We start from the raw sequence: 13,200 nt of genomic DNA on the forward strand, positions 1-13,200 counted from the left end.
TAGTTTTCTGATATACAATACATGCCCTTCCAAGGAACTAGAAACTGAAAACTCTGGACCCAAGTAGTGTCAAAAGCCAAAAGTGTACAGGGAAATACATTAGCAAAACCTTATGACTTTTGGAGACACAATTTTTGTTTGTTGTTTTTCCCCCTCTAGTATCCATACATGCTGGAAACTGTTTATACAGCACAATACTCTTTGAATATGGGGTTGATCCTTCATTTGCCTGGTACATAGCAATGATCAGAAAGAAATGCACCAGACTATTTCTCTATTTCTACTGTTTCTTTTATACATATATACATATATATATATATATATATAAATACACATGAGTGAGTGAGTGAGTTGGTGAAAGTCACTCAGTCGTGTCTGACTCTTTGTGACCCCATGGACTACACAGTCCACAGAATTCTCAAGGCCAGAATACTGAAGTGGGTAGCCTTTTCCTTCTCCAGGGGATCTTCCCAACCCAAGGATCGAATCCAGGTCTCCTGCATTAAAGGTGGATTCTTTATCAGTTGAGCCACAAGGGCTCAGTTATAACCACTTTAGCACTGGGATATAAGACACATCTAGGATTTCTTTCTCTTTTTGTACTTCATTCTGATATGAATCAGATTGAGACACCTGACCTTAGAATGATTGAAAAGATGAAAATACAAACAGGGGTTAGTTATAAAGTGATATTTTTTCTATTATATGTAAATATTGAACATCATCTCATGAACTCAGTCTCAGCCCCACTGCTCTCCCCCTTTTGTGGCCCTTCTGTCTTTTCTCCTTTCTTCCCCTGTCTGTCATTCTGTCTGTGGGTTGGGGAAAGGTGTGATAGACTGACCAAACTGTGCACATTAAGTGCTCTGAGTCTATCTTCATCTCTACATTTTCATGTATGCTCAAATAGAGAATGAAATTTTTATCCTTAATACAATGCTCCCCAAAGGAAAGCCTCTAAATGAAACTCTCTAGAGCAACATTCATTAAAGACTGAAGGGTCCAGAAGTCCCTGTTTTAAGCCAGGTCCTATGCTAAGTAGAAAAATCCACTAGAGATTTCTGCCCTTTTCTGGGGATAAGGATACCAGTTATTCAAAATCAGTGATATGCACCTGAGCCTAAGTGAACCAACTATACTTCTCTCCTGGAATCATGAGAACTCTTAACCTCCTCAGAGACAGTATAGTAATGTGATTGAACCCAAGCACCATGGATTCTACCCAAAATCAGTCTGTCTTTCATATAGTTGAGAGACAAGTTCAATGGAGATGTAGCAGGAGTAAACATTTTAATTTCTTAATGGTAGAACTAATTTCTGCAATTTATCTATGAATGTAGAGACATCCCTTGTGGCTCAAGACAGTAAAGAAGCCACCTGCAATGCAGGAGACCTTGTTTGATCCCTAGGTTGAGAAGATCTCCTAAAGAAGGAAATGGCAACCAACTCCAGTATTCTTGCTTGGGCAATCCCATGGACAGAGGAGCTTGGTGGGCTGAAGTCCATGGGGTTGCAAAGAGTCAGACATTACTAAGTGACTAACACGCAGCATCTGTGGATGTTCTATTGTTTTCTATGATAGGTTCCAAGACCACGTGGTTCACTATGAGATGGACACCAGTCAAAACTCCATTGATTCCCTGACCTTCATATGCCCCTACTCTGAATAGTGAACCACAGTGGCATGTTGCTTCTCCAGATATTAGTATCAGTTCAGGACCAGTGTCCCGTCCACTCCTCCCCTGGCCTCACCAAGACTCTAGCTGGCCCCCTTTCCAATCCACAGTCTTGATGATAAATGACCCCATGTCCCTTTCAAGAAGACCAGTATGTATTTAGTAATTTAACAGAATTTTTCCTCAAAGAGATACAGCTTCTAGTTCAATGGACTTTGTGTTTTAGAATTGTCTCAAGATTGAATTCAGAAAGTAGTTTGGCAGCAAAAATTTATGATATCTTTCCTGGTTACAGAAATTAGTCAAAATGGATATTTTTCTGGTTTCCTGGGTTCTCCTCATGAATATCATATATCACAGCCATAGTGAAAAGAAGGTTTCCTAGGCCCTCTGAGAATAGAGATGGGGGCTGGTTGAGCAGAAATTACATGATAAATCCACTTGAAATTTCCATGCTCCCTGAAGTCTTTGGAATCTCTTTTTGCAGCTTCTCCAAGGAAATGCTGGCATTTCAGTTACATTTGCTGCAGGACACCATTGAGTCCAGGTTTTAGTCAACCAACCAAATGAAGTCTTAGAGCCACTCCTGGAAACACTGAATCTAGAATCTCATTTTAACATCCTTATTTTAAAATTCAGTCTCTTGAAATGTCACTCTCCTTCTACTCAGATCAAATAATCTTAGAATTCATTCTAAATTCTAAGGCATATGTTCCTCAGGTTTCTACCTGTACAAAGTGACAAAATGTTGCAATTCCTTTGGTTAGTATATTTTATTCCCTAAAGTCTGCTGTCATTGAGTCCAGTTATAGGCCTAGAATTATGTTAGACACCAGCCATACATGACTAATGAACATCTGAAATCTGACAAATGCAACAGAACTTAATTTTAATATTTATTCATTTTAATTTAAAGTCTGAGGCAGTACAAAAAATTTTCAGTTCAACACGATATTTCTTTGTTTTTCTAAGACTGCATTTTATTTTAGTCACTGAAAATTTAGTGAATGAAGCAATCTGGGTTTTAAGTGTAAAGTACTGAATTAAGAAGATTTGCTTGGAATATTTAAAGGATGTAAAGTATTTAACTGATATTTTATGTTGAATTTATATTTAAATAATGTTCCATATGATGTTTTATTAAATAGTCTACCAAATTAATTTCATTTTGCTTTAGCTTTTGTGAAGTGATGATTAGAAAACTTGAAGTATATAGGTGGCCCACAGTTTATTTGTATTAGAGAGCATCATTCTAGAAACAATAAAGAATGATGGGAATAGGTTATGGGATAGATAAGCAATATACTTTAATTCAGCTATGTCAGGGGAAAGTATCACATTTTCTTTGGACAAGGGGAGACAATAAACCGCAAACAAGAGAAGAAGAGCTGCTTCAAATCGTAAAAGAGGCTTGGCAGAACTCAGGATTTGCTTTACTGCGGTATACTCATATAATGTCATTTCAATTCTTAGAGCTCTACTTCTTCCCAATAAATGGACTAGTGAGAGATGTTTATTATTTTAGGATAGTCAAAAATGACTTCCATTTTCTTACCTGGACCTTGGGCTGGATATTTAAAACCCTGAGCTCATTGTTTCCTTTATTCAGGTTCTCCAGCTTATTTTTCACAAAAGCCAAATCTATACTGTCTTTACTCTTATCAAAATCTTCTTTAGCAGAAATTCTTGGACATTGAGAGCCTTGCCTTTTTTAAGCAGTTGGTTAAGGAAGCCTAGAGGGATAATATACACAACAATTTTGTCACTGCATCCCCTACAGCACTAGTGTCCTCATTACCAACAGGGATTTAATGACTTTAATTGAATAAGGAACTAATACTAAATTTTCATTCTTAGAACTTTTTACCCAGGAACTACTCTTGATACACACACACACACACACACACACACATGCATATATACTTATGTCAGTTAGGATTCAGAACTACTATGAGTATAAGAAGTAAAGAATTTGTCACAGGAATTGATACAAGTGTAGAAGGAGCTAGAAACGTTTTGAAAACAAATTTGCTAAACATATTAGGTATACACGAATGAGTTGCTTTTTGCAGAAAGCTAGGTACATTCAGCTTCTGGGATGGAATCGTAAAGGAAGAAGATAGAGAAATTTATAGAAGATGGTTTATAACCTGTGGCTACTGCAGCTGTGTACTTGCAGTAAAGTATCTAGTGGTGAACTTGAAATAACTTTGTCAGCAGTGTTGGTAGAATGGAGAGCTGGACATGGAGCTGGGGGAAGTGAGGAGAAATTAGAACCCTCTAGTATCACTGTTTACCTGTCATTGCCCGTAAAGTGTAGAACTATAGAACAAAAAAATGACTACCATTTCACATTTGTGCCCACAGCTTCTGCATTTCTTATGTAGCCAACTCAAAACTGAAAAGTAGTAGGGGAGAGGATTCTGGGAAACAGAATGTTAGCTTAGCTAAGTAGCCACAGTACAAAATTACCACGGATCATCGTATCATCTGTGCTTACCTAAGTGTGGAGAATATTTAATTAGTTGATATTTTAAGAAATGAATATATTGTGTAAGTGAGCCCAAGAATAAGTTAACTCAAAATTCCATGAGGATATTGTTAACTATGGCAAAGTGACAACACTTTTTGTAAAAATTATAATAAAGAACAAAAGGAGGGCAAGATAGAAGGATAATCAGCTCTGAAAGTTATTCAAATATATTACAAATCTCTAGTGATTAAAACATATGATACTGAGTAAAGACAGGCAGACAAGCCTACTCTATTAAAGAAATCATGTTCTTGTATAAATTGAAATTCAATGTGAAGAAAGATTAAGTACAATTCAATTGTGTAATTTTAATAATGCAATCGTGCTATAAAACAAGTTAGGAATAGAAAAAGAGAGTATTTAATTTTCTTGCCTTCATTTTACAATTACAAAACAAATTGCAGTTAGACTAGAAGAAAATGTAAAAATTAATATATACACATAAACACACATGGACAAATCCAAATAATAAAATAGATGTTGGGATGATGGTATATAATAAAGCTATGCAGAGCCCTAGATTTGAAAGTGACTGAAGGTTGTGCCGTAGGTAATATAATCGGTAATGACTACATTTGGAGAGGGCAGTGGCACCCCACTGCAGTACTCTTGCCTGGAAAATCCCATGGATGGAGGAGCCTGGTGGGCTGCAGTCCATGGGGTCGCTAAGAGTCGGACACGACTGAGCAACTTTCCTTGCACTTTTCACTTTCATACATTGGAGATGGAAATGGAAACCCACTCCAATATTCTTGCCTGGAGAATCCCAGGGACAGGGGAACCTGGTGGGCTTCCGTCTATGGGGTCGCACAGAGTCGGACACGACTGAAGCAACTTCGCAGCAGCAGCAATGACTACATTTAATGTAAAAATAAAGTAGTAAATACAAAGGGTTTATAGGAAAGTGTTAATATCAAGTGCACTCAACTCATGCAATGAGACTTTTAAGAAGCTAGGCAGAAAAATTGGTGAGGTGGGAAGGAAATTACAATAAATAAGAAATATAATCCAAGAAAGCAAAACTTTTTTAATATGTAGCCTACTCTCTAACAATTCCAAATATAGAAACTTTAGAAAATTTTCAAATATGTACGAAAATAATTCATAAAGATGTCACATTGATTCTAAATTAAAACTAAAGTACTATTCATGTCATCAAAAGATGAGGAAAAATAAAATGCAAATGAAAGATTCTAGTAAGTTTTAAAGGAAATAACTATGTCTTATTTGTATTATCATAGATATATCTTTAAGTTTAATATTAAGTGAAAAACCTGTCTGTGAGGTCATACACAGTGCTACTATTTACATGAATTAAAAATCACAATTCCATTCCCCAGAAATTATTGAATTTAAAGTGATAAATTTGGACTCTAAGAAACACAAAAAAGCCTCTGGTAGTCATGTTGTCTCTGAGTAGGTTATTTCAACTTAAATACCTCATATGTTTGAATAAAATTAACATTTAAGATAAATAGTATCAATAATATATTTAAAACTGTGTTATGGGAACAAAGTTTCTTGTTATATGTTTCCTTGTCTTTCTTTCTGTTAAGCTGAGAGGGAAAACTGGGGGGGAAACAGTATTAAGAAACATTATGCTAGGAGAGGTCAGTTGCACATATTATCCACACTCAAAGTGAAGTCATGCAAACAGTTCTTACTTCCACAATAGGAATAAGTACTTGAACTTCAAATATTTTAAGGATCATTCAAAGTATGGAATCACTAATGAGCCAAAATCAAATCCCCAGCATGGAATTTGATAGCACTAAATGTAGACACACCATCTTTCTGGAGAGATCACACACAGGTTTTTTCTCTGGGTCAAAATGCTTCTTAATGAACATAGTAATAGTCCTTATATTTTAATAAAGGAATGGAGCACTCATTCTCATACCTGTTTGGTCCTCACACGTAAATATAGGGGTCAAGTGAGGGTGGGATAACCAAATAGAGGTTGGCAACAAGAATGTGAATATAGCAGGGTATGTTTTGCCCAAATTGGTGGGTGAGGAAGGAGAAGACTGAAGGAAGATAGAAAACACAGAGGACAGCAACATGGGAGCCACCTGTGCTTAGGGCTTTTAGCCACACGTCTTGGGATGGCAGATGGAAAACAGTATGGAGCATGTAAATATAGGATATGCCAACAAGGACTAGGTGCAGGAGAAGAAGAGAGATCACAAAGAGCCCGTAATTACCATTGACATAAATGTTTCCACAGGACAGTTTTGCAATTCCCATGTGCTCATAGTAGGAATGAAATATTATTACATGAGCCTGGCAAAAGGGTAGGCGGTAGATGAGATAGATCATGGGAAGTGTAAGCAGAACTAGACGAATTAAAGTGTACAAACTTATGCCCAGCAACACACAGGATGTCAAGATGGTCATGTAGTGGAATGGAGCAGAGATTGCCACATAACGGTCAAAGGCCATGGCCATCAGGAGTTCAGCCTTCATGCCAGTGAAAGCATGGATCAAAACATCTGGGCCACACAATCTGCAAAATTAATCTCATGAAGTTGATAATCTCAGAAGATACCCAGCATACAGGGTACTGAGGTTTCTCGAAAGGGCTAGAAGTAGAACATGGGCTCCCAGAGAGTCTGGTCCATATTGATGATCAGCAGAATTGTGACATTGCCCAGTAAAGCCTCAAGGTAAACAGAGCAGAAAAGCAGGAAGATCCAGCCGTGGACCTCTTCCAGACCTGGGGTTCTGATGAGGAAAATGTGATTGGGTGAAAAATGCTCCTATTTGTGACAAAACATCCTTCTAAATCACAGAGTAGGAAAAGTTGTCACTACTAGAAGGAGGAAGAAAAAGAGAAATTTTAATAAGAATTGGTTATTAAAAAATGATTAACAGCACTTCAATATAATTTGAAATGAAAAATTTTGCTTTGGAAGGATTTATTATTGTTTTTTTTCAAATTCTAAATCAAGCCATAGTTTTTTAAATGGCCCAGTGTAAAGAGCGTAATACTTATACAGATTTAGTCCTATTTTTTTTTTTTAACATGTTAGGTTTATCATCCCTGGAGGAGGAAATGGCTACCTACTCCAGTATACTTGCCAGGAAATTTTACATAGCCAGAGAAGCCTGGGAGACTAAAGTCACAAAAAATCAGACATGACTGAGCACACATGAAGGTTTATTATCAAGTCCATGACAAACCTATAAAACATAGAACATAGCATGAAGTATGGAATAATTTAGCAGTCCCCATTCAGATCAGTTCAGTTAAGTTCAGTCGCTCAGTCGTGTCCGACTCTTTGTGACCCCATGAATCGCAGCACGCCAGGCCTCCCTGTCCATCACAAATTCCCAGAGTTTACTCAAACTCATGTCCATAGAGTCAGTGATGCCATCCAGCCATCTCATCCTCTGTCGTCCCCTTCTGCTCCTGCCCCCAATCCCTCCCAGCATCACGGTCTTTTCCAGTGAGTCAACTCTTCGCATGAGGTGGCCAAAGTATTGGAGTTTCAGCTTCAGCATCAGGCCTTCCAATGAACACCCAGGACTGATCTCCTTTAAGATGGACTCGTTGATCTCCTTGCAGTCCAAGGGACTCTCAAGAGTCTTCTCCAACACCACAGTTCAAAAGCATCAATTTTTCGGTGCTCAGCTTTCTTCACAGTCCAACTCTCACATCCATACATGACCACTGGAAAAACCATAGCCTTGACCAGACGGACCTTTGTTGGCAAAGTAATGTCTCTGCTATTTAATATGCTATCTAGGTTGGTCATAACTTTCCTTCCAAGGAGTAAGCGTCTTTTAATTTCATGGCTTCAATCACCATCTGCAGTGATTTTGGAGCCCAAAAATATAAAGTCTGACACTGTTTCCACTGTTTCCCCATCTATTTCCCATGAAGTAATGGGATCAGGTGCCATGATCTTAGTTTTCTGAATGTTGAACTTTAAGCCAACTTTTTCACTCTCCTCTTTCACTTTCATCAAGAGGCTTTTTAGTTCCTTTTCACTTTCTGCCATAAGGGTGGTGTCATCTGCATATCTGAGGTTATTGATATTTCTCCCAGCAATCTTGATTCCAGCTTGTGATTCTTCCAGCCCAGTGTTTCTCATGATGTACTCTGCATATAAGTTAAATAAACAAGGTGACAGTATACAGCCTTAACGTACTCCTTTTCCTATTTGGAACCAGTCTGTTGTTCCATGTCCAGTTCTAACTGTTGCTTCCTGATCTGCATATAGTTTTCTCAAGAGGCTGGTCAGGTGGTCTGGTATTCCCTTCTCTTTCAGTCCCCATACTTTTTATGAAATCCCTATCTGAAGAGGGACACATGAAAAATCAAGGATACACATGTGAGAATGCAGATACAACCCAAAATGAAATAGGCAAGTGAGAAAGTAAAACCACAGGCATGAATGCACAAACACTTCCATAATTAGAAAATGCAGAAATTCTCTAATGATTCATTCATCATTTATTGACATAGAGAAAATTCCAAAATCAAACCTAGTATCCTGTCAAAAAGAAACAAAATATCAGAGATACATATTATCACAAGAAAAAAGCACAAAACATTCAGAAATGCCTGCCCAAGAGCAGAGACCAGTGGACACATACCTCTGTAGTTGAAAGAGCCCAGAGCCCAGAAAGAAAGATAATAATAAAAGGATAATAATACAATTCTGTAGATTTCCATTGATGTCTCTACTTTCGCAAAGTCATTCCATTTCTTAGTGGCTCCTTTTAGATTGTTGTGTTTGAGGTTGTTTCTAGTGGTATGTGACAACTTCTTTATTCACTCTTCACTCTACATCAGTTCCTCTGAAAAAACCTGATAATTTGATCACTGTTTCAGAACTAGCAACTAAGTTCACTCCTTCTGCCTGATTAAGACAACAGAAATGTGGGTAGAAGATAAATTAGAAGGCTTAAGGCCATGATGGATCTGGGGAAGGCATATTAAAACTGTCCGGTATAACAAGGTATTATAGGAATGATAATTGTTTTCTGTAATTGTCTAATGGAAATAGAGAAGAGTACTTTTGCAATGCCTTTAAAATGATGGAGAAGCTATCAGGAGAAGCCTCATAAACTTAAATAATGAAACAAGAGAACTCTCTCTGGGACCTCAACTTAAGGCAGAGTGGTTCAAGACCAGGATAAAGTAGCACAGACTTCTGTTTTCACCCATAGTATAATTCCGTATTTCCGTGGCAAATATATCATGTTGAGAAAATAAAATAAGTGTTGTAAACATAATGAATTTAGAGAGGGAGATGGTATATTGTGACAGAGAGACAGAGAAAGACGGAAAAACTGCATTTTGCAATGCTCCTGTATGTGTGTTTATTGAACAGTGAAATTCCTACGTAATTGCCATTGGCCACTGTCAGGGTGCTGGTCAAGAACAAGCCCTCTAGACATTGTGATGCCTATTTTGGGTTCATCTCTGGAAATAAACTCTCAATAACGAGCCACTACTTACCTCAGACTTTCATTGGGCTTCATATATGTGTTTCATTCAATCCCTATAACCTCTTGCAGAAGCAGAAATTCTATTCTATCAACCAGGTATATTACTGTTCTTGTAAGTAGATTTTAAAAGTCTTGGATCTTCTAATATTATTAAAGATACCCAATCTCCATTTAGAAGTTACAAGATCCTCATCCCCACCCCCACCCCATCAAGCATATCTTATCAAGATTGCAGTTCTCAGCCACCTCGATCATACTTCCTTCATTTGACTTCAGTACACACCCACATCAAGAGATAATTCATCCCTGATGCTTCATTCTTCCACAGGAGTAGAGACACACAATAGATATCAAGCAATAAAACTCTATGTCCATTTTTTATATAGTACAAAGAGAGAAGTTTTATGTTAAGGTTATAGCTGCTTATACCTTTGGGGAAGATGAGATAATTCAGCTTACTGTTATAATCAGGCCCTGGGATTAAATTCTCTGAGATTACTGACAAAACCATCAGACTATGATTTAGAAAACAAGAAGTCTGAGAGAATGTAAAATGGATAGGAATTTATATCAAGAAAATTATAATTATGGGGCAAAAACATAATATTATTATTTGTATGTGGCATAGAGATCAATGTTCATGTCCCTCATTTTGCAGTCAAATTCTATGGATTTCTCTTTTCTAGATAAAATGGTACTTTATCTATATTCTAAATTCAAGCATAATAACCCAGCATAGAAGATCCCATTTTCAACCTTAACTCTCCCTGTCCTCCTTCACTGACCAGGTATTTTAGGTTCATTGAATGCTTAGCTTCAGGAATTCCGATCTGTGAGTCATTGGTCCCACTATCTTCTGTCCATGATTGCTTCCTTTTCATGATGATCCATATGTATATCAAAAAGAAGTGGTAAAAACAGTCAGTCCTGGAACTGACCTGACTCACTTCAAATACTGGACTTCCCATGTACCAGCTGTATCACCGTGAGTGATTTACTATTTATATCTTAGTTTTCTCAACTGTATAATTAGGGATGATAATAATATTGCCTAGAGATATTTTGAAGAATAAATTAAGTAGTAGATATCAGATATCAGGCATTTAGTATAATATATGGCTTGTTTTTTTTATTAATTTATTTATTTTTGGCTGCACTGGATCTTCCTTGCTGCACTGACTTTCTTTAGTTGCAGCGAGCAGAGGCTGCTTTCTGATTGAAGCACATGAGCTCAGTACTTGTGGGATCCAGGCTTTGTTGCCTTGCAGCATGTGGAATCCTCCTACACCAGCTATTGAATCCAAGTCTCCTACTTTGGCAGGAAGATTTCCAACCAATGAGCCACCTGGGAAGTCTGATACCTGGCATATTTTAAGTGATTAATTAAAATAAGAGCTAGCTCAAAAAAAATAAAAAAACAGTTAAAAAAAAAGAGCTAGCTCACAACACCACCTTCATAGACTTGGACCTATATAAACTATACTGAGAAATCACTCATGCCACGGAGTCTGTAATATTTGATCTGACAGTTCATATTTATTTTAAACATTTTTTCATTAGTTTTGAATTGAATGTACACAGTTATTATTCTCACTGGAATAAATTTATTTTGAGTGCAAAAATTATATCTCTTTACATTTAAGCAGACATTTTTGATAATATTTAAGAAAAAATAACATCAGGCTTAAGATGTAAAGCAGATATAAAGCATGGAATTAAATATTTCTTTTGATTCTTGTTTTTCCAATTATATCACACAAACCTTCAAGTTGACTGTTACGAAATTTAAAATTTCACATATAATATGAAGTGTAAATATACTCACTCAGTTGTGTCCAACTCTTTGCAACCCCATGAACTGTAGCCCGTCAAGCTCCTCTCTCCAAGGAATTCTCCAGGCAAGAATACTGGAGTGGGTTGTCATTTTCTTCTCCAGGGCATCTTCTTGACCCAGGGATCAAAACCAGGTTTCCTTCATTGCAGGCAGATTCTTTACCATCTGAGCCACCAGGGAAGTCTATGTATGCATATATATATATACATACATATATATATATATATATATGTATATGTATATGTGTATGTATGTATGTATCTCTATAAATATATGTTCTAAAATAGTTTAATATGTGTATAACATAGCATTTTCTTTGAGATCATGGGCATGTAACTGATAAGTTCAGTCAGAATTACTTTTTGAACATAAGCTGAGAAATATTATGGAAGTTCATACCCCTTTTTCTGCTAGTTGGGAATGAAGAAACATCTATTTTGAGGAGTTGCTGGTTAGATGTTTTAGAATCATGACAAGAGTAGTCTTAAACACAAGTGAGTCACAAAATGTCAGCTCTGAAATACTTTAAAAAACATATTGCCGGTTATCAAAAAATCTCAGAACAATTTCTTCTTGGTGACAAGGAGCTCAGACCAGTATTTTTATTTGCACTTTGTTTTAAGGTGAGAGAAAATCTCCCTTAATGTTTAAGTAAGTTAAGTAAGATTAATGGGGGTTTTTGTTTGTTTGACTTTTTTTTTTTACTTATAATTCAAAATGACTTAAAGATACATACTTAAGTATTTTTTTTTCCCCATGAGACCTTCCTATTTGAAGCTTTTCTCACATTGTTATAGTTAGGACTGATATTACTTAATGTGATATGAGGTAAGAGGTATTTTCAAAGTGTATTTTACTTTCTTAATGTCTTTAGTCTTTGAAACAGCCCTACAACATAGACTCTATGATTATTTCCATTATACATATGGAAAACTTGAGCTATAGAAAATTTTAGCAACAACAAAGAATTTGAACCCAAATGTCTGATTCCAGAATCTATATTATTATTCAATATATTATAATGCCTTCTTTCTCTGTATTTAGATCTTGAGCTTATTTCATGTTTCAACAAGCATGTTAAAGTTTACTGAAGTATATTATAAGGCCTTCACTTATACCTTTGCATGTAACTACATATATACCTGAAAATACATATATGAGGGGTAGGAAGTGCTTCTTCAGAATGCCTACTAAGAACACACCTCATGCCTACCTTTCATTTCAGTGTGTGGGTCTCTCTAACCATGAGAATAGTCTTGGTTTCTAGCTTTCAGATATAGCTGCCAGGCTGAGGAGTTGATATCCACAATATCAATTTGTTTGCATGGTTATGCTTTAGCAATCTGACTCATGATGTGTGGTAGTGTCTCTTTTTCGTGTTCTCACTTATTGGGTGCAGGAGACAATTCCAGGCTTATTCTGATACTACCTGAGGTCAAGCCACCTTGTTCTGTACTGCCACCACTTCTTCTTATTTAGAATAGGAACTCTGGAACTTGTGGCAAAGTATTATGGAAAAAATGAATGAGAATTACTTATATAGTGATAACTAAAATATCTCACTTGAAGAAATTGATGGAATGTCCATGTTAAGTGAAGTATTATTTTTTCAACCAGCCAAGCCTTCTGATTCTCACTTTGGCTTTACTGCTGAGATCAAATGCTAGACTGAAGACAGTGCTGCTTTAAGGTCAGGA

The 13,200-nt window shown here is 36.6% G+C and overlaps 1 pseudogene; it reads right to left on the minus strand.

Annotated features, from left to right (window-relative positions):
• Positions 1–6,070: 6,070 nt before the first annotated feature.
• On the minus strand, positions 6,071–10,550 carry LOC122449303 (annotated as a pseudogene).
• Between the last annotated feature and the right edge of the window lie 2,650 nt (positions 10,551–13,200).

The sequence above is a fragment of the Cervus canadensis genome, chromosome 11 (assembly GCF_019320065.1).
Source record: "Cervus canadensis isolate Bull #8, Minnesota chromosome 11, ASM1932006v1, whole genome shotgun sequence".
Taxonomy (NCBI): domain Eukaryota; kingdom Metazoa; phylum Chordata; class Mammalia; order Artiodactyla; family Cervidae; genus Cervus; species Cervus canadensis.